Genomic DNA, 27,844 nt, shown 5'->3' with positions numbered 1-27,844 from the left:
CCACTTTTCTCTCCATTCTAAAGCCTCTATGGCAATGTGGATCCCATTAATTGTAGTGGGTAAACCAATAAAAGCTCCTAACACAGAGCTTTTCAATTGTTAAAAGAAATTTACAGATGGTAAACTTGAATAGGATACTAATGGAAAGTGGAAGAAAATATTCTGGTGGCTGCACTATTTATGTGGACAATGGAGTTAGATACCTGATGCTGAGTGAAGTTAATGCATTGGAGAAAGACAATACAAGGTCAAGGATCAATATTATCCAATTGAAGGATAAGTGTGAAAGTAAAAAACCTACTGTAGCATATACTATAAAGACAGTGATCAGTTTCCGGAGCAGAGAAATATTGGAGTATCATGCATGAGGCTTGTTTACAGGGGCAGCATAGCTTCAGAGAAGGATAAATTCTCAGCTACTACAAGACAGTTTTGGCTTAGTTGGTCTTGACTCTAGTTGGAATGACATGAATCTATGAGACTTGGAATTGAGAAATCTAGGTTGATGCATTGAAAAACTTTGAAACAAGATCTGTCTAAACCACATATACTCACAGAAGTGACCCACTCCTGTGGGGTTAAAGACAGTAACCCCCCCTTTCCTACAAATGTCTGTGCCTTGCAAGGAAACACACACTCCCTCCAGATCTACTTCCACCTCCCTTCCTGACCAGTAAATGTGATTAAGTCACAGTAAAACAAGATGGAAGAACTGCTGGACCTAGTAAAGAAGAAAAAGCTCCACACTGATGAAGCTGCAAGACTTAGCCAGCATATTCTCCGAATGTGGGAGATGATGTGTAACACTTGATCCTTTGGGTGAGTTGTGGTGGATCGTCAGGTTAGATAAGAAAGCATTTATTAATATGGGTGAATTCTCCCATGAAAGAGTTATCATCACACAGGCAAAAATCAGGAGATAGTGCTAACTCACAGTGAGAATGGCACTTGGAAGCTCTCTGAAAGAGACGACCTGTGCTAAATATAGTAGACATACTAGGACTGTTTTGGCAAATGGTGAGAGAAGGGAATACTTTGTTGAAAGGAATGCGAGAACTATATTATTAAAATGAGCACACTGGGTGCTTGGCAGAATCCCCACGTTGAATCCTTGGTCTGTGGGCTACCAGTTATTGTAATGACAAATGCCGAGTTTCTGTTCATCCTCCAAAATATTAAATTGGTCCATTAAATTGATGATATAATATTAATCTATCTGGATAAGAAAGAAGTGTCAACTATGATGGAAGGGCCCAGTAAGACACATGACACCAGAGGGTGAAATGTGACCCCTAGGAAGATTCAAAAACTACTACAACATCAGTGGGGTTTTTAGGAGCACAGTCATTTGGGGCATGCTATTTAACTCCTTCATAGCATTGGCCAAATTATTATAATTTGAACTTTTTCCCAGTAAGGAGGAAGCACATTTTTTGTGGACCTCTTTGGATTCTGGACCCATCATATTCAATACTTGGGAATAGTACTCTGATTAATTTACCAAGAGACATAAACAGAAGAGGCTGTTATCACTGACTAGGTCCCAGAATAGGAAAATTCTCTAGTAGGACTATTTTGTATTAAAAATATGCCTTCGATTAGGCCCTCATAACCTAATCATCTCCAACAGGTCCCACATCCTAATACTGTCACCTTGGGGATTAGGATTTAGCACATGAATTTTAGGGAGGCACAAATATTCAGACCATAGAAGACCAGTATCTAGGATATATAAAGAACTCTCACACCTGGACGTTAAACGAATAACAATGTAATCAGAATATGGTCAGAAGACACACAGGCATTTTACGGAAGAGTACTATATATGTTTAGCTGATATGCACATAAAAATGTTTGAAAATTATTAGCCATTAGAGAAATGCAATAAAATCACAATGAAATATCACTACACACCAGTCAGAGCAGCTAAAGTAAAACAAAGTGGTATCACTAAATGCTGGTGAGAAAGCAGAGAAACTGGATCTTTCATACATTGATAATTGGAATGTAACATAGTTCATCACTCTGAAAAAGAGTTTGGCAGTTCCTTTTAAAACCAAAAGGAGAGTTACCCTCTTGAACATTTATCCCAGATAAATGAAAGCATATTTTCATGCAGAAACTTGTGACATATGAGATGTGAGTAAATGCAAACACCTTTTGGAAAGCCTGAGAGACAGCAGTATCATCCATGGATAGCCAAATAAATTTTTCAAAAAGCATGATAGAGAAAGGAACTTGATGGCAAGAATATGAAGCATTGGAGATTTAATTAAGGACAGGCAATAATATCTAATGAATAAAGGAAAGAGTTGGCATGGTTGCTTGTTGCAAATCTCTGTGATCTCATTCAATCCCCTGGCTTTCAATACCATCTAGCTACAAATGACTTTCAAATCTATATAACTAGCTGCTAACATCCTCTTAAATTCTAGAATAATTTTACAATTATCTAATGAATAACATCTCAATTTGGCTGTTCAACAAGCATCATAAAATTAATACATACAAGATAGAATGCATGGTACTTCTACTCCCAAATCTTTCTTTAGCTTCTCTCTTCTTAATCATTACATCATCATTCATTTTGATGCTCAAACTTAAACCCTGAAGTCATCTTTAATTTTTTTTTCACCTCACAGCTCACATCTCATCAGCTAGTACTGTCAGTTCTATTAAAAACTATGTCCCCAACTTAACAACTTATGACCACCTCCAACACCAAACTCAATCCTAAGGCATCAGCATCCCTGACCTGGACCAGTCTGTTTACCCTTCATTCCAGTTCTTTGTTATCACTCACATCCCTGGCACCACTTTACCCTCCCCATAGTCTATTCTCTAAAACAACTTGTGTGATGTTATGTTGTGTAGATCATATTACTCTTTTGATCAAAATCCTCCAGTGCCTTCACGCCACATTAGATTAATATATTGCAGAACCACATACACTTGCACACATACCTTTACAAAGACCCTCAAAGTAATTGCTAGAATCTTCTTTACCTACCTCTTCAGATTTCTCCTACATGCTATTAGCTACAGCCACACTGCTTATATTTCTTCCGTGAAAATGCCAAGCTTACTCCCATTCCAGAGTTTTTATACCTGCTGCCTTCTAGCATGAAATGATTTCCCTCTAGATAATCACAGACTAAGTTTTTGTTTAAATGTCACCTCCTCAGAGAATATGTTAGTGATTTCTATCAGAAACATCTGGCCTTCTCTATACATCCCTCACTACCTATTCTGATTTGTTTTTCTTCACAGCACTGACCATTATATGAAATCGTATTGTTTATTTTTCCTCTTTATCTTATTCTGTTAGCACAAAAATTTAAGTTCCTAAGTCAGGTCCACATAATCCCAGCAATAAAAACAGTGACTGACACATAGTGGGTAATCAGCAAATATATCTTGAAAGAATATATAAATGAATCATCTATTTTAATAAAAAAATTAACAATATATTTTAAAATGTGTGTATATATACTGAGTGAAGTAAGTCAGACAGAGGACACTATAGTAGATATTGCTTACATATTGAATCTAAAAAAAACGGTACAAATGAACTTATTTACAAAACAGAAATAGAGTTACAGATGTAGAAAACAATCTTATGGTTACCGGGGGAAGGGGGAGAAGGGTTAAATTGAGAGGTTGGGATTGACATATACACACTACTATATATAAAATAGATAGCTAATAAGAACCTACTATAGCACAGGGAACTCTACTATAGCACAGGGAACAATACTCTGTAATGACCTATATGGGAAAAGAATCTAAAAAAGAGTGGATATATGTGTATGCATAGGTGATTCATTTTGCTGTACACCTGAAACTAACACAACATTTTAAATCAACTATACTCCAATAAATATTTTAAAAAATATGTACACATAATCACAAAGGAAACCACATACAAAAGGCCAAAATATAAATATGACAAATACTGAAATTAGAGATCCTGCCATAATACTATATATCAATAGTGTAACCTGAATTTTTAAACTGACAAACTTATACTGAGAAAACTGTTACATAGAATGGTTAGTCTCATTTTAAATAATGTAATTCATATTTTTACTATCTACCTCATGACAAAGACTACCTCAAATTTAGTATAGGTTAATAAAGTAATATTCTGCAAACATATAGTTATAGTTGTTTGAGGGTAAAATGGAAACATTTTGTGGAAGCCTTTTTTAGCTATATAGATACTGAGTTCTTGGGATGATATTTCTTTACTCCAAAAGAGAAATAACTTCTGAAAGAGCAGTCAACATTGGAGGCTCCACATGATTAAGTTACTAACATCTTGAGTCATTCTCTAAAACCCATCCGTTTTTCACACTTGCCAAACTGGTAATTGAAAGAAAATGGAGTAGGAACAACCCACACAAATCTCACTTATTTTTTATGGTGGCACTGGTTAATGAGAATTCTTGAGAGAGTCGGTACTGCTTTTGAATACTTCAAACCCATGTGAGAATTAGATCTATTGTTAAAACATGTGTAAAGCAAATTCCTGAGAAATAACCTTGGATCATTTCAGGGATATATCTGATATAGACTGAAATGAAATTTTATCAGAATTCCTTTCTCATGTGTTTCTATATCTTCTGTATCTCATTTAGTCTGAATGAGAGATTGTTATTATTTTTGAAATATCCAGGAATCATTAGCTTGATTGCACTCTCCAGTAGTCCATGAAGTTTATGCATTTCCATTTAACTCTAATCACAGTAGCAAGGACAAATATCTGCATGACCTTTTGAGGAATACTAAGGGAAGGTTCAGAAGACACAAACAATTTTGATGATATATGATTTTGATACATAGAAAGGATTATTCATGGGTGTTTAATTTTAATGATTCTTTGATTAAATTCAAATATATACTGAAGAAAATGTTTGAAAATTTCAACATAAACTGTATATAATTTTAATCTAAATTAACGAAATTAAACCACATATTTTAATGATTTTTCTAAAACTTTAATCTGCAAAATAAACATGACAAAAATGTGAAAAAAGTTTGCAATTATTACTATAATTACTGACATTATTTAATAATTCTATATTTATTTTCATATATTCCTAGGGTTATTGCTTTATTCCTAGTGGACTTGGTGCAATCTTACCAAATTAAAAAGAAAAAAAAATATTATCATCTCATGACTAGGCAACATTACATGTTCTGAGTTATCTTCTGATTTTTGATTATGATAGAGTGCTTGATGACTTCTCCCAGATAAATACTGATCACTAGATATATGTGTCAGTAACCACTTAACAGGTAAAAGGAATTTGTTACACCAGAAAAAATTTCTAAGCCTACACCTAGTGATTTTGTTTATGGTTATAATAACAAAAAAAGGAAACAAAATCAGGCTATAAAATATTATAGTAATTTTTTGAGCTTTGGACTTTAAAGTTTGTTAAACCCATGGGGAAATTGATAATATAATATACTTCATGTAAATACATGATTTATACATTTATAGATTAACCTAAACATGGGCTAAGTGTGATATGTGGCTTGGCATATGACTCAGATGGTTAAAGGCAATTCAGAACAAGTATCCTGAAAAAAGAAAAGAGAAAGATTCATGAATCAGGAGACTTGTATCTGAACTTCAAGCCAGATATTTCTCTTATAATGTTTTACATATAATTTTGACTGTATATATTTACTGTGACATATGCATCAATACTTAACTGTTAAGTAAATGGACTATTGATTTATTCCTCAGTATAGGCTTGGTTCTTATTATCTAAATCCATTTGTTAAAGTAGCCTTTCCTGTGCTACTAAAGAAAGGCATCTGATTAAACTGGACTCAAATGTCAGTAATTGTCCAAATATTGATGAAACATACTATCTATAACAGGTAAACATTTTTTTGTACACAATTCATCTGGCAACATCATATTTCTTAAACTTATTTGAGTCATGTAAAATGATTATTTGAATTACAATTGCAACCTTTCAAAATATACAGGTTATAAATTCCATCTTCATATACATAATTATTTCTCCTGGGAATGTGAGTGAATGATTGTTTCTATTTTTGGATATCTTGATATTTCAGCTATAAGTCATGTGTGAATCATAGCCATCTTTAATGTAGGGGACAGTGATTTAATGCATTGAATAATAATATGATCTAAAACCAAAGTGAAATGTTTGAGACATAGTAGCACTTAGGGTAAACATTTATTGAGTACTGGGGCAATATATTCATTTCGTTAGGAAGGGTTCTCTTTATGGAGAGTAGGGGCTCTTCTTTCCAGAATAGCAGGCAAGTTAGTTGTCAAAATGGGTGGAAAGGTGAGGCCTGGGACAAGAGACCCAGGGATTACAACAGTGATTAATTGGAAAACATGTATTATTTGAAATTCAGTGATGCTAGGTATTGTTCTTACAATGATCTTGAATAATATTGAAGTCAGATTTCATTTATATAATCGTTACTTAGTTTTATTACACATTTTATGAGTTTTAACATGTGCTACTATACTTGTTTTGTCAAGAGCTGCGTCAATAATTTTTAATCAATGCATAACAACTTGACATTTTCCAAAGCTCTCAGAATTCCTATCCATATGTGTAATATACTTGAATTCAAAATCCCTATTCTCTCTTTAGGTTGTTAAATACCAGGATTTCACTTTGTATATGCATAGTTTTATCATAACTAAGTGAAAATATGCATATTGAATCAATGCAAAATTCTGACATTGAGAATATATTATTGATTGCAATGATATATATGTCTAATATTTAATAAAATGTTACATTATTTATAGTCATCACTATCTCTGTCCTTCCAGGGGTATGTTTCTGTTAAAAGTCATGCATGCGTATGTGTATATGATGATGATAATAACAATTATAAGAGCTAAGACAAGTGCTCATCCAAGAATTTTGCTTCGAATGATTCATTTAACCCCATGATGTTGATAATAATTATTCCCATTTAAAGATGAGACACCTGAGGTACTGAGATGTTATAAAACATGTCTGTAAAGGGTTAAATTATGTCCAAAATTTTAAAATATATGCATATTTAAGACCTAACCCCCAGTACTCCAGAATGTGAATTTATCTAGAAATAGGGTCACTGAAGACCCTATTAATAAAATTAGCTGTAGGAAGACTAAACAGCCAAATCATATTTTGCAGAATTTATAGGGAAAAGTAGATCATTTTTTGTGCAACTACATAAATGTAATTCAAGATTACCTCACAGGGTATAGTTGATATCTAACTTGTTTTTCTGTCTCCCTGTCTTTCATAATTAACTCCTGAACATAATTGAGAGTGACCAAGTGATTGTAATCAGCCCTACTTACTTCTCATTCGGCTCGATGAAATTTAATCAGGCTTCTATCTGCTTCTTAGGTCCCTAACTTTGGATTGCTTCAAGGTTAAACAAGCACTAAGGTACAAAATATCCCACCTTAACAGTTCATTCTGAAATCTGGCCGACCGGAGAGACACATTTCCTGTAGAAAAGCCCTAGTTTTTCTACCTGGTCAGCCCACCTTGCTGCCCTACTCCCCACAATGTTTTTGCTAGTTCTGCTTTCCTCTCCCTAGTTAAGAAAGCCCTTTTTACTTTGATTTAGAGATGCTTGCGGTTCATGAGGTCTGAGTCCTCTCCCTATTGCAATTTTGAATAAAATCTTTGCTTACCTAAGTCCAGATTTATTTTATCTGACAAATGCTTGGATTTTTATGAATATTAAGCTTTCTTACATACAATATCCTGTTTACTTTTAGAGTTTACAGAGAACGTAGAACTAATAAAACAAAGGTCTCTGTAAATAATAGGTTCAACAATTTTACATATAAATATATATATATATATATATACACACACACAAACACACGTGTGTGTGTGTGTAGAGACTGTGATAGGGATAAGGTATAGATATATAGAAAAAAGTTTCTTTAACCTACATAGCTAAGAGACGAATCCCTATGTATCTATCTATCTACCTACCTATGTACCTATTTAAGTTGGAAAGCATCAGTGACTTTACTAAGCTCCATAGCAGTGTAGTGAATAGAATAATATTAGTGAAAGATGTATTACTTCAAAACAACTTGACATTTTCCAAAGCTCTCAATACTCAGCTTCATTTTAATTCAACATTCTTGTACTTCCTTTGAGTGGATAATGTTGTAAGTCAATGTTATAACAGGAATTTTAAAGATATAAGAAGCTTTTTTTATGCTAGTCATGTATATAACTAATACAGTTTTATAATAAATAGCAATTTCTGGAGGAAATCAAACTCTATACATAAATATACAAGATAAAATGACCCTTATTCATTGAATACAAATTTTCAATATATAAATATACATGCAAATGCATAGTTAGATGTACAAATTTGAATGACTTATTTTTCTCTAAAAATATATATTGATATACTTCTGTTTATGATAATACATTATGACATGCATAAGTTTTCTTACTTAAATAGCAGATTTACTGAGATATAACTCACATGCCATAAAATTCAACTTTAAAATTTATGAGTCAGTTATTTTTACTTTATTGATAGAGTTGTACAACCATCCCCACTCTCTAATTTCAGAACATTTCTATAACCCTACAAAGAAATCCTGTATATCTTTGTAGTCACTCCTCATTGCCCTCTGCCTCTAGCCCCTGACAACAGCTAATCTACTTTCTGTTATTATGGATTTGCCTATTCTTGACAGGTCATATAAATTTCAATTAAATTTCATGTAAATCTTTATTCAATATGTAAGTTTTTTGTAACTGAATTCTTTTCCTTATAATGCTTTCAAAATTTGTCCATGTTGTAGCAGTTATCAGTACTTCAATACTTTTTATTGCTGAATACTTTTCCATTTATTGATATACACAATTTGATTATCCATTCATATGTTGTTGGGTATTTGGACTGTTTCTGCTGGACACAGGCACACCTCAGGTTCAGTTCCAGACCACCACAATAAAGCAAATATCACAATAAAGTGAGTCACACACATCTCTTTTGGTTTCCTAGTGCATATAAAGTTATGCTTAAACAATGCTATAGTATTTTAAGTGTGCAACAGCATTACGTCTAAAAAATTGTATATAGTGTAATTAAAAATACAAAACAAAACCCAATGACAATTGTAACATTAAAGATCACTGATCACAGATCTCCATAACAAATATATTTACAATGGCTAAGTTTGAAATATTTCAAGAATTACCAAAACGTGACACAGAAACATGAAGTGAGCAAACGCTGTTGGAAAAATGGCACCCACAGACTTGCTTGAGGCAAGGTTGCCACACCTTCAATTTTAAAAAAATGCAGTATTGGGCTTCCCTGGTGGCGCAGTGGTTGAGAGTCCGCCTGTCGATGCAGGGGACGTGGGTTCGTGCCCCGGTCCGGGAAGATCCCACATGCCGCGGAGCGGCTGGGCCCGTGAGCCATGGCCGCTGAGCCTGCGCGTCTGGAGCCTGTGCTCCGCAACGGGAGAGGCCACAACAGTGAGAGCCCCGCGTACCGCGAAAAAAAAAAAAAAAAAGCAGTATCTGTGAAGTGCAATAAAGCGAGGCTCTAATAGACAAAGTGTGCCTGTGTTATGAATAATGCTGCTATATACTTAGTGTACAAGTTTTTGTTTAGACTTAAGTTTTAAATTCTCTTGTTTATATACCTGGCAGTGGAATTTTGGGTCATATTGTAAATTTACGTTCAACATCATAAGAAAGTGCCAACTGTTTTTAAAGTGGCTGCACCATTTTACAATTTTGCTCCCAATGTACAATGGTTCCAATTTTCCATATCCTTGCCAAAACTTGTATTTGTCTTTTCTTTTTAATTTTAACCATCTTAGTGGAAATAGTGTCTTATATGGATTTGATTTTTCATTTTCCTGATAACTAATGATGTTGAGCATCTTTTCCAGTGCTTCTTGGCCACCTGCATATTTTTTCAAATCCTCGACCACTTTAAAAATCAGGTGTTCTGTCTTCTGATTTTGAATTGTAAGAATTCTAGATGTATATTGGATATTAGTTCTTTATCAGATGTTTGATACATACCTGATAAATATATCTGATATCATAAATATATCTGATATAATATTATAAGAGATATCAGATCTGATAATATAAATATTTCTGATATTATACAACTGATAAATGACATTTATTTTTCCCATTATACTGGTTGTCTTTATTTTTGTAAAAGTATCATTTGATGCAAAAATATTATTACTTTTGATGACATCAAATTCTTTTCTGCTTGTGCTTTCATTGTTATATCTAAGAATCAATTAACCAATCAATGTCACAAACATTTACTTCTACATTTTCTTCAAAGAGTTTTATAGTTTTAGTTCCTACTTTTCGGCATATGACTAAATTTTAATTAATCTCATATATGACATGAAGTTTGGGTCCAAACATATTCTTCTAGATGAGGGTACCCAATTATCCCAGCTCTTTCTTATAAAGACTGTGTATTTGTTGATAATCTTTTTTCTTTCAGTACATTGAATATGTCATCTCACTGTATTCTGGCCTCTCTGGTTTCTTAAATGAAATCAGCTGATAATCTCATTTATGACTCCCTGTACATGCTGAGTAATTTCTCTATTGTTGCTTTTGAAAGTCTCTCTTTGTCTTTGTCTTTCAAGAGTTTGATTATGAATAATATAGGTGTATCTCTTTATATGTATCATACTTTGTTTGCTAAGCTCCTTGGATATATAAATTAATGTTCTTAATAAAATTGGGTAAGTTTTAAATCATTATTTCTTCAAATATTCCTTCTGCCCCTTTATCCCTCTCCTCACTTTCTGTGAATTATATTATGTGCATTTTGGTATGGTTGATGGTGTTCCACAGATCTCAGAGGTTTTAATCATTTTTCTTCTTTCTTTTTCTTTCTCTTCCTCTGATTGGATACTTTCAATTGACCAGTCTTCAAGTTTGCTAATTAATTCTTCTGCTAGCACTGAGTACCTTCTGCAGCTGAGTACCTCTAGTGAATTTTTTATTTCAGTTATTGTACTTTTCAACTCCAGAATTATATTTGGTTCTTTTAAGTCTTTGTCTAGTAAATCTAACACATGAGCTCCTTCTGGGAGGGTGTCTATTGACAATTTTTTTCCCGATATATGAGGCATCTTTTCCTTTATGTTCACATGTCTGGATGTTTTGTTTGTTTTAAAACTGGAACTTTTAAATAATATAATGTGACAAGTATGGTAGTCAAATAGCACACTCAGGATGTATCATCATTGCTGTTTGTTGTTTTTGTCACTGCTGTTGTTTGGTTTTTGACTTTTGTAAACTAAACTAATTCACTAAAATATATATCATTTTTATTGTTTGGCCAGTGAAGCCTCTGCTTCATTACCATAACTGTCATCTGAAGATCATATAGAGATCTTCTTAGTTCCTTGCACTAAGAAGTCTCCCAGTCTCAGTCAAGTTCTTTGTGCACACCCTGACAATGTACAACCCTGACTTAGTCTTTACTTTCTGTTTGTGCAGAGCCTCATAACCAGCTGGAGATGAAAGATAAGTGCTTTCTGAGATATTTCCTGGGCAAGTACAGAGCCCTTTACATATGCACAGCCTTCTAAATTTGCAGGAATATGTTGGAGGTTTTCAGAGCACCCTATGGGTATCTCACTCCTCTGCTTTCTTCCTTAAGTTTTTTGGCCAGTCTCTTGTTTTCTCCAGTTGTTATCCCTGTCTCAGACAGTTGCAATGTTAATTAATTTCTTCCAAATGATTACAACAAATGCTGCAGGGAAATTGCTACTCACACCTAGTGAGCTCTCAATTAGTTAATGTGTATAAGATTTGTGAGTTAGAATTTCCAAATAGTGGCCAGCCGTGTTAAATATGGCAATTCTCCAGGATTAGAGCTTTTGGGGACTTTCAAACCTATTTTGCCACCTAGTGGCTGCTAGGCTTCTGGTTTTCATGGCTACTGTAGTTGTGAAGCTGATGGTTTTCAAGGCTACTGTGGAATTGAGTAAGGAGGATGGGAATATTACAAGTTAAAACATGACACACTTCACCGTTTGTTCTGATATTCAGTCATTTCTCTTGAATAAATGATCCTCATATGCTGATAAGGCTTTGGATAATTATCAGAGTTTTGTCCTTATAAGAAGGGAAGATGGCCATGAGAAGATACAGATTCATAAGGAGAATGTTATATGATGATGAAAGCAGAGGCTAGAATGAAGCAGTTGCAAGCCCCAAAATACCAAGAATTGAAGGCCACCACCAGAAGCTAGGAAGAGGCAAGAAAGATTCTCCCTTACAGGTTTCAGAATAAAAATGGCTCTGCTGACACCTTAATTGCAGACCTCTGGACTTCATAACTGTAAGATAATAAATTTCCGTTCTTTTAAGCCACCTAATTTGGGGCACTTTGATATGGCAGCCCCAGGAAATAACTACAATGATTGAAGAAATGTGCTTTTCTATGAGTATCACATCTGGAAGTACGGTATGTACTATCGATGCCATTTTACCGGTGATGCTAACTTTTACCACTTAATTTAAGGTACTGTCATGTTACTTCACTGTAAAATTTCTTTTTTCTTTCGTAATTAGTAATTATCTTGTGAGAAATACATTAAGATTATTCAGATATCCTATTTCTCATTATAGTTTTATCTACTAAGTTTGCATTTATTAATGAATCTTGCCTACAACAATTGTTATCGTCGTGTTTGACTAATGTTGCTTTCTATTTCTATTATTTCTTCTGCATTTGTTTATTTGAATTCTACTGTAGAACTGAGGTCTTCCTTCTACACTATTTATGTACTCTGTTGTTTATTTACATCTTTATGGATTCATTGATACTTATTTTACTTCATGCATTACACTATACTACTATACGTGCTTTTTTTCCCCTCAAATTACCCCAGACTTGGCCACTAGGAGCTCCTTTAAACTGTCTGCTTTGTTCTTCAAACACATATTTTAGATCATTTCCTTTTCTTTCCAGCACCACAAGATGTTCTAATTTCCTCTTCTACTTTCCCTGCCTCAGTTCTAGAATCAACCTTTTTTTTTTTATTGGTGAATTAAAATGTTTAAAGAACAATTTCCCAGGAATTTTGTTTTAATTCCTTTACATAAAATTCTACCAAGTCCAGTGATGAGATATAGAAAGATAAAAACATCAGTGAATATGTATAGTTTAATATTATCTTAAAAGCAAAGCCTTAGAAATTATGTTTGATACATTTTAAATGCTTATAAGAATTCATATTGTGGGGGAAACTTAGGTAATACTTGTAGATAGGCTCTCTTATTGTCAAATGCCTGAGTCATAGGGTATCCATCTGCAACAATGCTGTCACGAGTTAACATGCATCCTCTGCCTACAATATTTTGGGCAATCTTTGAAGGCCTTACATTAATAGTCTTATTTAATCTTTATGACAAGCTTCATCATACAGGTACTATATCTTAGGTCCAGAAGACTGACAACTTGATAATTGTCCCATAGCTTGAAATGGTGGGGAAGGGATTGATTTCAGATGCATTGACTCCAGAGACTGTGTTCCTGAGAATTACATTTAACAATGTTATTTAATAAGCATGCTTTTGAATAGGATGCTTTTGACAGCAACCAATAGAGAATATAAAAAATACATAGAGGCACACGTGTGTGTGTGTATATTTAAATTAGTTTAAATACTTATAACACACATCACTCACACAAATGGAATCTTATGCTAGGGCAGGTTTCCAAGCAGTACATCAGTGATATTATCAAGAACCCTATATTAACCACTGTCAGCTTGATCTTCTGATTGGTGTCATGGTGGCCTCAGCACTGTTATCCTTCACAAAAGAAACATACCAACTGACAAGGAAGGAGATGAATTAGTTATTTCTGTGGTTATTAGATTAAAAAATCACCACCACTAGCAACAAAAACATAACAAACAAAAACTGGAAAACAATTTCCAGATGTCTTCCACCAGGGCCACCTCATGAATTCTCAGCCCAATCCTAAGACAAGCATTGAAAACATAATATTTCAGTGAGTAAATTGGCCAAATGAATTCTTATGTAATGTATCCTGGGAATTCTACCAGAAATAATTCTGAAGTTTGGAATTTACTCACCTAGTCCACATTCTAACAAATTATTGCACACATCCAAATTTCTTCCTTTCATTATGAAGCTGGAGAACCTTACCAGTTATCTAAAATATCTAAAAATTTCGCAACCTCAACAACTATCTGATGGCAGTTAATATTCTGAATAAACATTATTTCACATTTTTTGATACACCCAAGTATTATGAAGCTTTTCTCAAAACTTGCCCAGTTATTATAGCTGTACCAGAAATCACTTAATAGTTTCTCTCGACTTCTTTCACATGGAGGACATGTAGTCAATGGATTTCATGAAAGCAGAACTTTGTCTTCATTTATATGGCAGCAAAATATATTCCTAGTTTTCAGAAAATCCCCCTTTGAATAAACACTGACTTTCTAGAAATAATGAGTTGTCATTACCTCCCTGACGTTGAAGTAGATTGTAAAGTTTATTATATGTAATTGCTTTACAGAAAGTAAAAATGTTATTTCAAAAGTTTTATAGATGGTTTCAAAGGGCAGAAGAATCATTTTTGTGCTACATATTTAAAATACTTAACTGAACTTACATAATCTGTTCCTCTGCTGGACTCTAAGCTCATTATTTCTAGGAATAAACCTATATTTTCATCCCAGTCTGTACATTTCCCAGAATATTCCTGACATATTGGTTGCTCAAAAAATATTTTGTCAAAAATGATAGAACAAGTAATTTGCTTCATTTTTGTGACCAATTATTTTATTTACCAAACCAAAAATAAAAATCAATAAGAAAATAAAGACCTCCTCAAGTGGAAACTAAAGTACAGGCATACCTCAGAGATACTGCAGGTTCAGTTCCAGACTACTACAATAAAGCGAATATCACAATAAAGGAAGTCACACACATTTTTGCTTTCCCAGTGCACATAAAAGTTATGTTTACATTATACTATAGTCTACTAAGTGTGCAATAGCATTATGTCTAAGAAATGTACATACCTTAATTTAAAAATACTTAGTACTAACAAATGTTAACCATCATCTGAGCCTTCAGTGAGTCATAATCTTTTTGCATTAGTAACATCAATGATAACAGATCAATAATAAAGAAAAAAGTTTGAAATATTGAGAGAATTGCCAAAATGCAACAAAGAGACACAAAGTGAGCAAATGCTATTGAAAAAAAAAATGCCACTGATAGACTTGCTCAACAAAGGGTTGCTACTAACCTTCAATCTGAGAAGGGCAATAAAAGAGGTGCAATAAAACAAGGTATGCCTGTATTTCATTTAGGCTAAAATAACTTAAAGATATAAGTGCATATATAGTATACAAATACAATATATATTATATTTAATTCTTAAAAAAACAGGAACCTACGTTTTATTGATCAGCTTTGGAGAAAGTTTGCACTCTTTCTTAATAGGCTGGGTTCTATTTTAGATTCTTCATTTTAGCTATAACCAAATTGAAAATTTAATCACAGAAAGAAATTAAAAATGATTCATTCATTTATCAAAAAATACCAGAGTGCCTAATATAAACACCCAAAAGCTATACTTTTATATTTCTTAAAATTATGAAATATAATGCTTTTCCTAGCTCAGACCTTTTTTCCTAAAGTACTATATCCCTTAGAAGTTGCTTTGGTGACTGTTAGTGAAAAGCTTTTTTAGGTTTGATGTATGAAAATGTCTTATTAAAACCTCATATTTGAAATGTATGAATGTATAAAATATCTGATAACCACTGAATTAAGGACGATTTTAAGATTCAAATAAAAACAGAATTGTCTATTTTCAGTGACTGAAGCAAACTGTTTTAGATTTATTGTACATTGTATTGATTTGTAGGAATTAAACATTTTGAATATTAACTCTCTATTGTTTATATGTTGCTAATATTTTCTCTCATTTTAGAACTTCATTTCCTGTAGTTACATTTTATGATGAAATAATAATGAAAGAAGTTATTGCTAATATAAACAAATTATAATTTTTCTATGTATTGCATATTTTGACTTAAATTTTTTTTCCTGGGGCAATATCAGCCCTCTTTGCCTGTCTCTTTTCCCAGATCTCCCTGTTAAACTTATGGTTGGTCTGCCTTTTCGTTTTATCAGAAGTAGAGCTGATATTTTGATTTCTCAAATGTTTAAATAATTTGTCCATCTTTCAACTAATTCTGAACTTGAGTGAGGAGAAGAATGGTTACTTACTGGACCCTATGTATCTCAACTTTATTGCATCTTGCTTTTTGCCTTTGTTAATATCATTACTTTTTCTTAAAATTATATCATGTAATATATATTATCATGAATCTATTCCTTTCCAGTTATCAATATAATAATATAATTTGATGTCAGTGCATTTCACTGTATTCCATGTCAGTGCATATTTTTCCACTTCATTCTTTTTAAAGTCTGTACAAGTCCTTCTGTGAAGATTTCAGGATTTATTGAACCTGCCTCTCCAAAACAAGGGACAATAATAGTCAGGGCTGCCTACTCCAGACACATGTGCCAATTCTGAGTCTTGATTAAGATTATTGAATTCATATATATATATATATATGTATATAAATTTATTTATTTTTTGTTTATTTATTTTTGGCTGCATTGGGTCTTTGTTGCTGCAAGTGGGCTTTCTCTAGTTGTGGCGAGTGGGGTCTGCTGTTTGTTGCGGTGCGTGGGCTTCTCATTGTGGTGGCTTCTCTTGTTGCGGAGCACGGGCTCTAGGAGCACAGGCTTCAGTAGTTGTGGCACGCGTGCTCAGTAGCTGTGGCTCACAGGCTCTAGAGCACAGGCTCAGTAGTTGTGGCGCACGGGCTTAGCTGCTCTGCAGCACATGGTCTCTTCCCGGGCTCGAACCCATGTCCTCTGCATTGGTAGGCGGATTCTTAACCACTGTGCCACCAGAGAAGCCCCGATTATTGAATTCTAAACATGATTTTCCTTCCCACCAGTATTTGATAGCGAATGAGATGACTGGTGACTAACTTATTTACCAGTTTTTTTGATCCTCAAATATGTGAAGAAAAAACAGTTTTACTTTTATACTTGGACTTCTGAAAAAGAAACCAGCTCAGCATTATTCCACAAATGGGATGCTCAGCATTATCCCACAGAATCTTAAAATTTCTCATGTTTGACTCACAGACATAGAAAACAAACTTATGCTTACCAAACGGGGTAGGGGAGGGATAAATTAGGAGTTTGGGATTAGCAGATACAAACTACTATATATAAAATAAACAACAAGGCCCTACTGTATAGCACAGGGAACTACATTCAAAGTTCTGTAATAAACTATAATGGAAAAGACTATGGAAAAGAATATATATATATATATATATATATGAATCACTTTGCTGTATTCCAGAAACTAACACATTGTAAATCAACTCTACTTCAATAATAAATAAATAAATAAAATTTCTCATGTTTATTAGTAGCCATCAATCAATAGTGCATGAGGTCCACACTTAAGTATCAGAGAAAATCTATAGACCAGCTTTCACAATTAACCCTTAATTTGTAGGTCACTAATAAATTATTTGAAATAGATGTAATCCAACATCTACCAAGAGATTTCTGAGAACTGATACATATACAACACTATAATAGAGAATCCCTGTTTTCCTAGACTATCTTTGCCATTAGGATGGGTGTTTTGCTTTTCTCAGTCATTTTTCACAGAAGAGAGTTATCACTATTTATGTGCCGCTATCTGTCACAGTCCTGAATTTTTCTTCTCTTTCTTCTTAGCTTAGAGTCCAGATATTTGTGATTTTATCACTTATCGCAGCATCCTAAAACTTGATGTATTCGTCTACATTTAGAACATATATTTGTGCAAGCCAGAAACCTTTATAACACAATTTGCCTTCTCTAACCATGCAGGGTTTTGAGCACTGTTTATATGAATTGATTCCATCATAAATTCAGAGCCTGTAACCATTAATGGTCACTGGACAATGCCCTGAACCACTACAATTCTTTCCTACACTACTCATCTTTCTACAATAGTTTTTAAAATCAATTCCAGACTCTGCAAAACTTGGCAACTCTACCTTCTTCCTTTTTCTCAACAGAAGAAATTACCTCTTAACTACACAATGGAACAGAACACATTGGATTGACAGACTCTCTTATTTTATCTGCCAAATGCCTGGCACTTGGGCCCATCAAGTCCTTTTTCACTTTTATACTGGAGAGGCACTGCGCTTTCTACATTTTCTCATCTCATTCACTCACAATCTTTTACTTTTTTCTTTTATCCTGTATTTCCAACCAACCACTTGGCTTGTTCCTTCCCATCCAAACTCTTTTAATAAACATATGTAGAAAACATAAACTGTTCTCAACTGCTGTAATACTTTCCCAACACCTTTATATATTGTTCTTTTTATTCTCTTTCCTTTTAAAATATATCAAAAGAACTGTTTATCTTGTTATCTCCATTTCTTCATCTACCACTCACATCTCACTGAACTGTTTTATGGCTTCTGAACATACTACATATTGAACCTACCTCTATGCCTTTTACTAATGTCTTGCCATGTCACACATTCTAAGTTCTAATTTTTAATCTTGACCTTTTTTTGGAGGAAATGTTGACCTTGATGAACAAACTTGTCCTCCTTGATATAGTCTTATCCGTGGCCTTTCTAAAAAACACCTCTTGGATTCCCTTCTTGTTCACTGGTTGATTCTCCTCACTCTCCACTCAGCCTCCTCTTCTTCTATCAAACCCTTAAGTGAGGGAAACTATCAGTGCTTCTCCTCTTATTGTCATATCCCCTAGTTGATTTCATCCATTTGAATGCTTTTAATTTTATTGACGTTCCCCAGATAAATATTATATTCATGGTCATTTCTCCTAAGGTCAAAAAAATGCAAGTGTCTAAAAGATATTTTCACTTTTATGCCTCTTAGGTACATCAAATTCACAACACTAAACTGAACTCATAATTAATCTTCATTATATCCAAAACAACCACCTTTTCATTGTCCCTATATTGTAAGTAACATTACCTTTCAAGTTATTTAAGTCAAAAATCTGAAAGTAACAATTTATTGCCTTGTATCCTTATTCCTCATAGTCAACCTATCACTACATCTACAGATAATCTATTTTAATTATCTGTTCTCGACACTTCTTTACATTTATACTAGCTAACCTCCGACTGTCCCTGGACACCTGTGCTTTAGCTTAGTATTCTTTTAACACTTAGTATATTCAGTATATAGTCTTCTTTAAGCAGTTAGTATATTCTGAGGTTCTTCTGTATTGGGTCATCGTATCTAATAAATTCTTACTCAACAGATCTCAGATCAACCATCACTTCTTCAAGAAGCCCTTCCAGATTAGATTAGATACCCATGGTATAACCTCTAGAATACCATCTGCTTTCTTTTTTATGATATTCATAACACTCCCAACAGTACTTGATTTTTTCAACTTTTATTTATCTCTCAAAGGATGTTCCATAATCACAGAACCTGATCATACGCTATTATACTGTCCATGCAAAATAGGTCAAAAAAGAGAATTCCATAAATATGTTAATTATTTTGCAATGAATACTTTCAAGATGGTCCCTACAAACAATGCTGCAGTAAACATTTTGTACATTTATCTTTCCCCTCTTTTGAAAAAAATACTTATATTAAACTCAGAAATAGCCTTAAATTATATGTATACTTTTTCATAGATCATGTCTATTGCAATTAAATATTTGTACCAATCTATACACTTCCATTAAAGATTGTATGAGAGTGCTTAGTTTTCCAAACCATGGCTGACTTTAGGTATTATTTTGTAAATCTGGTAGGAGGAAATGAGCTTTCATCATTATCTTAGTTGGCATGTCTATTTATTACTCAGTGGTTTTAGAATATTTTACTAATAGGACACATATTTCTTTGTAAATTAATTTTTTTGACATTTGTCCATTTCATTTTTGGAATTTTTTAACTCACAGGATTCATTATTATTTCAGGGATAACTATAACTGCTGATCTGAAAGCAGTGCTGTTGCAGAAAATACCATGTGTCTCAATTAACTTGAAGAATTATTTCACAAATTATGGACAGTGTATAAATAAAAAGTGAAATGCACTCTAGCTATAATTATTTCTAAATAGTGTCTGGAAACACACTTAATAATAAACTCAACTATCATGATTTACAAAGTGATAAATACTGTAAATTCCATTTGCAAATACCAATTATATCACCAGATAAATAAATGAGTTTTTAATTGCATAATTATGGAAATGGAAACGACTGACATGCCCAAATCAATGTAAAAATGAACATTTTATTCATGTTAGTAAAACTTCAAAGTATTTGATAATTAGACTCTTTCTAACTTCAGAAGAAAAACAAAAGAACCAAAATGAAGACAAAACAAGAGTATGATTTGTTGTCTTACCCAAGAATATCCTAGAACTGAAACTTTATGAAGATTGATTTACCCTTTATCTTTTATGTGTACAGACCTTTGAAGTCTGGATGGCTGTCACTATTATGATTAGGATTGAACATTAGTTCTCTTCACACAACATTGGGTAGATTAGAAGTAAAATTGGAATTTCTGACAGCCATGACTTGGGTGTAACCATCTTGTTCATTTTTTCCTACTTATTCTTGTTACATTTCTTATTTGATCTTAGAAAACAAAAACAAATTTGTAATTTTCCCTGTAAGATAGCCAGTATATTATGGTTTCTTGCCACAATAGGGTAATACATCTTCACAGTGAGATGAAAAACCTGTAAAAATATAACCCTGTCTGATACTATTTTAAAATATAATTTTTCTCTAATATTAGTTACTATAACATAAGACATAGCCAGAGTAAGATACTGATTAAATAATATGTGAAGGTAATTTAAAAGGTGATTTCTCTTATTGCAAATAAGCTTTGTGTTATTACATGGTTATTAAAAGATTAAGTTTACATATGTGTGCCTCTAATTGTTGAATGTGTATTTTTAGAATATTTTCTTCGTCAAGTTAAATTATTAGTATTTGTTGCCATATAAATGAAACTTTCATATGATATATGCTTTGGAAGTAATTGGCAGTAGAAACTCTAATGGCATTAAATAAATAGTTTCAAACAGAATTAATAGAATACATCAAATTTGATAACTAATATACACTGAAAATGTTTATTTATGAATAAGGACTTATTCATAGTACAGAAAAGATATATTAAAATAAACTCAATATATTTGAGTGAAAAAGATAAGGGATTTTGATCTACTTGCTTCTCTATATTAAACTTACATGCACTCTCATTTAGTCCTTTTTCTGTGTATGTGTATATGTAAGTGTGTTTTATCCTTCTTGATAAGTACCATATTTTATGTTACTTTTTATTCTTGAAAGCAGTTAGCACAAGGCTTACTATACAGTGCACCAAATGTGTGTTTAACTTCCAATGGCAAATATTTTATGAATGTTATATATCTTATCACAAATTGAATGTACGTTCCTAGAGATCGCAATACATAATAGATATTTGTTAGCTATTAAGTAATGCCTTGTGTATCCATACGGTGCATACATAAATAACTTCATAATCGTAGAATATTTAATGACATTAATAAATGTTCATGATTAAAGTTTGGATAAAATTTTGAAATAAAGCAGATATAAATATATATAAATTTAAAATATAAATATATGACATTATATAAGCATAATGTTTGACTTGAATGTGTCCAGTGGACTAGTGAATTTTAAAAGACAAAAATAAAACAAAAAATATCAGAGTAACTTCAGTATTTATGGTACGTCCCCTTTACTTTTATACATGGAAACATAAAGAAAACATTACCATAAGTGACAAATATTAATATATCAAGAGCTTAAAAATTATTGCATGATGAAGCACTCTGGTGAGGATTCTGATTTTTAGCTAAAAAGATGAGATATTAGTCATGTAAATATCTTGAAGAAAATACAAGCAGCTAACTATTTCCATACTTTTATCCATCCATCCACCCATTAATCCAGTGATTTTTTTTCAGATACCTATCTATCCAACTAAACAATAAAACCTTATAAAAAAGGAGGCACATCCACACATATATATGAAATAACATATGATTCCTTTGGCTTTTGCATATATTATTTGTATATATGTACAAATATATCTGTTTATTTGTCTGTCTATATGTTCATCTGTCTCTATTATCTATCCCATAGGGTCCTTAAAGCTCAGGCAGCAACTTTTGTTATACGTGGCAGTTTAGTTACTCAAAGTTTTTGGAACCAAATTAAGCCATGTTTTGAGCAGGCTTTTAAGTTTGGCTAGAGTGAGCAGGGAGGTAAATTCAAAATAATGCTTTAGAACAAAGATTACTTGGGTACTGGAAAAAACCCCGACAATTATGAGGTGAGATATTACTGCAGGTGAGTGTAAGGTTGTTAATCGACTAAATAATTGGTTTTCCTGTGTGGCTACAAATAAGCCTCAGAGACTTAATATGGCTATGCATTTGACATAAAAGGAGAATAAAATAAGCAAGTAATAGTGATTTCATATAGTTTGTAGCCTTTTATTGAAATCATATTATAATTATGAATAATTTCCTTGAATGATCTGTACATCAATTTTTTAAATCTTAAATTTAACGATATGCATTTATTTAAAAAGTTTATCTAGTTTTGGAAAATATTTTTCCATTCTCACCTGGACTCCTGATATAGCCTCTAAATGTACCTTCCTATTTCTTATTTCTTTTCCCATAAAGCATCCTTCACATTTAAAACATATACCTAACTTTGCCCCATCTCTACATAAAATTTTCTTCTCTGTGTTCTATGAGAAAACATCCAAAGTTATGAGCTTAAGACCATAAAATGATAAGAAAAATACTTATGCTGAAATTACTAAAAGTAAATAAACAATTTTGGTGCTTTCTATGAGTCATATGCTTTATAAAGTCATTTACCCTTAATAGCAAATTTAGTCCTCTAGACCACAATGTACTAAGGTGTATCTTCAATTTAACTATGAAGAACTGAAGCAAATGCCCAAAGACAGTAAATGAGATATCCACATGAAATCCTTAATTTCTCTAATGTCAAAGCTTGTGCTTTAAAGCTACACTACTTATGCTGTATAAAATTCTCTAAGATTCGAAGATCTGGCCTCATCCTATTCACTTTGTCTCTGTTATTTTATCACACAGCAGAGCATCACTAGGTGCTGTACTAGTTTTAACATTCTTTTATCTATGTGATATTTTATTAAATATGAAATGTATAAGAAACACCAATTACAAAACAACAAGAAGTATGAAAATAATAATTGTTCTGTCTACCTAAATTTTTCTCTGGTACATCAGATATACCTATATCTATATCTATAACTATAGCTATATCCATCTATATCATCTCTCTCTCTGTACTACATCTCTATGTCTATATTATTACATATAAGGAGGTTATAACTGTATTTTTGTTAAATATTTTTCACTACCCTTTTGTAAAATGTACAGAAGAGCTTGCAATTAAAATAGTGAAAAAAGACTGTGACTAGTATAAAGAAAAAAACATGGAACACTTAAACATAAGTTAACTTTAAGAGCAAAGTGAAAAAAAAAATCATAACAGCACTATTCTACATACTCAACAGCATAACATATAATTAAATTTTACATTCTTTTGATATTTAGATTAAGTCCCTAAAAGAAATAAAATATATATTTAGTTTGCACTTATTTCTGGGCAATATTTTTACTTGTTTCTTGGCAAATTATATTTTTCATTACACTTTATACTTTTATAAATTAAATGTTTATATTTATGTATATGATTTAAATATTATGAACACTGCTGAATTGTAAAATCAACATATTATTTCAAATGTAGTATCTAAAATGTATTTGTTTACTTTAAATCACTAATTATAAATAATAAAAAATGAGAAAAATATTAAAAATTGTTATGGAAGTGTGCTGTATACTGGCATGTGTTGTAAATATTGGGGGGTGTGTGTGGTGTCTGTGTGTGTGTGTTACATGCACAGTGCTTCTCTGGTGATTGAGGCAATTGAAATGTTATTGAAATTTTTTTTCTACACCAACTTATAACACATAAGATACCAGTACTGGCCATATTTACTATTAGACTAGATTAACACCATTCTTTTTAATCTCCTTTTGTTATTTTGTATATCCTCAACTGGATCAACACTGAAAAATGTGGACATGTATCTTGCTAAATCCAAATGCAGAACAAACAATTTTTGTTAACACACACGTGTCAACAACAATATTACCAAAACCATATGCCCTGTGATGTATGCTGAATCACATGCTTAGTCTGCTTACAGATTAAAGGAAATATTTTCACACAAATGTCTACAAATATTTCTCCATATGTCTGGCACTGCCACATGCCATAGAGATCAAGTTGAGCATATACACTCCTTTTGATTAGCTGCCATTAGCCAACTTCCACCATATGGCTTTAGTTTTAACATTGCTGTGTCGACACAGGTAAGATATTATTGAGAGTGGACAAAAACTTGAAATTTCCCAGGATCTTAGTGAAATGATTTTTTAATTTTTATAAATTCCCATTCATATCTAACTTATCAGGAAATACCACTGGCTATATTTTGAATATATATGTAGCTTAAGATACTAGTCTGAGCCACTTAGCCTTCCAATGAGCCACCATGCTTCCTTAATATTGTTATGAGCCTACAGTAGGTTCATAACAAAGAAGTTAGAGTGATCCTTTAAATACATAAGTCAGTTCACATCACTCACTAACTCAAATCCCTACACATCTCTAATTTTCTCCAGAATGAAAAACAAAGTTGTAAAAATGAGATACAAAGTGGTAAATAATCTGACTTCCTATCACCTCCCCGACTTCAGAGCCTTCCACTTTTCTTATTTTCTTGCTCGAAACACCACTGGCTTCCTTGTTTGGTAGTTAAACTTTCAGATCAGGTCCCTTTCACTAACTGCTTACTCTGCCTGAAATAGACTTTCATAAAATAACCAAATAGCTAACTCCATAATCTTTCACACATTCTTGTTATAAACCATCTTATCAATGAGACTTATCTCAATTACTTAATTTAAATATGTAAGCTGGCCCTAGCACTCTATATCAGCTTTACCCTTCTCTACTTTTTCAATTTTTTTCCACAGCACTTACAACCTCCTATTTTTAATATCAATCAAACACGAAAAACATATCATATTATTGGATTATATTATTGGAGAGGGATTTTATGCAAGTACTGTTTACAAAGTATTTGAAATGGGTGGAATGTGGAATATCAGTATAGAACTATATGGTTATGACAGGTAGGTCCAGAAAGACAGGGCAAGAGACCAGTTATAGAAAGTGGTGAGAGTCATGTACAGAAGCCTGCACTGGTAGAAGGAGTGACCATGGGTCAAAGGACACAGCCTGAGCTAAAGAGCTAGACCCAGAGGGAAGATCTGGAGGAATAAACTAGGTTATCTATTCTCCAACCCTCCCTATTTTCAGCAGGAACTCAGCATGGGCTGAATCTAATCAGAAGCCAGAAAGTTGAGGGGGACAATGGAGTTAGTTCATACAGGTCTGCCACCTGGTATAGAGATGATGGTGGAGAAGCATGGAAAGTAGATCCAGAATGACATTCAGAAAAAATGTCCAGCACCATGATACAACTAATACTTGTAATAGTCAATGTATTGCATCAATATATTACATTGACTATTAAGTATCTGTCTTCCCTTTCTGGTATATAAGCAACATGATGGCTCAGTTCACTGATGTATTGCAAGCACTAAGATTAGTAGTACCTAGCCCATAATAAGCACACAATATTTGCTAAATGAATGTTGAATAAGCTAATATATAATAGATCTAACAGCAATAATTATAGTAATTCTTGATGATAATGTAAGAATGACAATAGTATCTCTATCACTTATTTGTTTAATATTCCTCAGTAAGGAATACGTAATGTCCTCTTCTATAAAGCAAGAGATAAAGAAATATAAAATATGATATAAATATATCATATATTACATATAAATACATAATATATATAAACATATACATTATATACAGAAATATATAATATATTATATGTAATAGATATATCTCAGTCATAAAGTAAGCAAGTCATTTATTTTGAGACATGAGGCATGTTACAAAATAACAATAATACATGACATATGCTGAAAGTTTCTTTTTATGTATTATCTATTCAATCCTCAAAACAATCCAAAGGAATGATGACTCGTTATCATTTTCAGATTGAAACACTGAGACATTTAATGTTGTGTGACTTGCTTGAAGTCACATTTAAGCAATATAAACTTTGTTAATTACACAATACATTTTATATATTTTAAAATTTTTATCTGTATTTATATTTAAAATTTTTATTTCTCATTAATACCCAAAAGGCTTTCACTATGCAGCAAGTAAAGTCACTTATTTGAGTTGGCACTTTTGTAGAATTAAATGATACATATACCTTGTACTATATGTCATCTATTATGATTGTTACCATGTAGCATATCTTTCCCTACCTTATGACTGAGATATATACAAATGCTATATATATATTTATATATATATAATACATTAAATTACATGATAAATGTAAACATATTCTTAGTATGTTAATTTCATTCTTAAGTTTACTTTAAAAATCTAACTATTTTCAAGTAATAAAACACAAATGAAATGAGTTGGCACTGCTACACATGGTACAGATAGAGAATTCTTTTGGCAGTTTCCTCAAAGCAAACACTTTCTGGTCTTAAGTATGTATCTCCATTTTGATTAGTTCTTTTTCCTGATATCCTCTCCTCATTTTAGGCATAGCACCTAAAAGGATGACAGGTACTAAGACTTAATCCTGTGGGTATTGAAAGCTTCCCACTCTTCAAAGAAACCCTATTTCCAAGGAAGCGTTCTTAGGACTCCATATAATCATCATCTGCTTATACTTCAGTGTTAATTTCTTAAGAGCTGAAAGTAAGATAGAGGATTTAGCAATGAATGTGTCTCCTAAGAAAGGAGTTTGCCATTGAAGTATAATTAAATAGTAGTCACTCAGGCAAAAAACATTTCTTTCTGAACTTTGCCTAATCGTAGGGCAATCATACAATCAGTAAGGGAGGTTTAAGAATTGTAAAAAGAGAAGTCGGTTGGTTATTTTAGAAATGATCATTTTGTAGTCATATGCTAACCCAGAGTATTGCAATCACCATTTAGGAAAATGCATTGATTTACAAAATTGAACAGTGGACATCGTAAATGGGACAGCTGAGACTCCCAAATTACATTGTATTAGAGCCTTTGGAGCATGGATGCGAGGTAAATGTAAAAAGAATGTGCTGTGCTCACAAGCCATTTTTATTCGCAACAAGGAATTTTAATGACCATGGTCTCATTGTTGCCTTCCATGTGCAACTATCCTACAAATAACTCTCTTGGTAAATAAGATATCTGAGTACTAGAAACAATACCCCCTCCCTCATCAACAATTACTTGTGTGATTAGTGATTTGAAGTAGACTCCAATTAAACACATTACTAAGGGTTTTGTGGTTTACTTATATCATATCAAGAGTATTTTTAAAAGTTATTCAATCATGTGTTGAGTAATATGGGTGTCTCCCAAAAATCCATATAAACTTAAATTTGAATTTTGACCATAAAATGATATTGACATATCATAA

This window comes from Globicephala melas, chromosome 18 (genome assembly GCF_963455315.2).
Source record: "Globicephala melas chromosome 18, mGloMel1.2, whole genome shotgun sequence".
In the NCBI taxonomy this organism is placed as follows: Eukaryota; Metazoa; Chordata; class Mammalia; order Artiodactyla; family Delphinidae; genus Globicephala; species Globicephala melas.
This window is presented reverse-complemented; position numbering follows the sequence as displayed.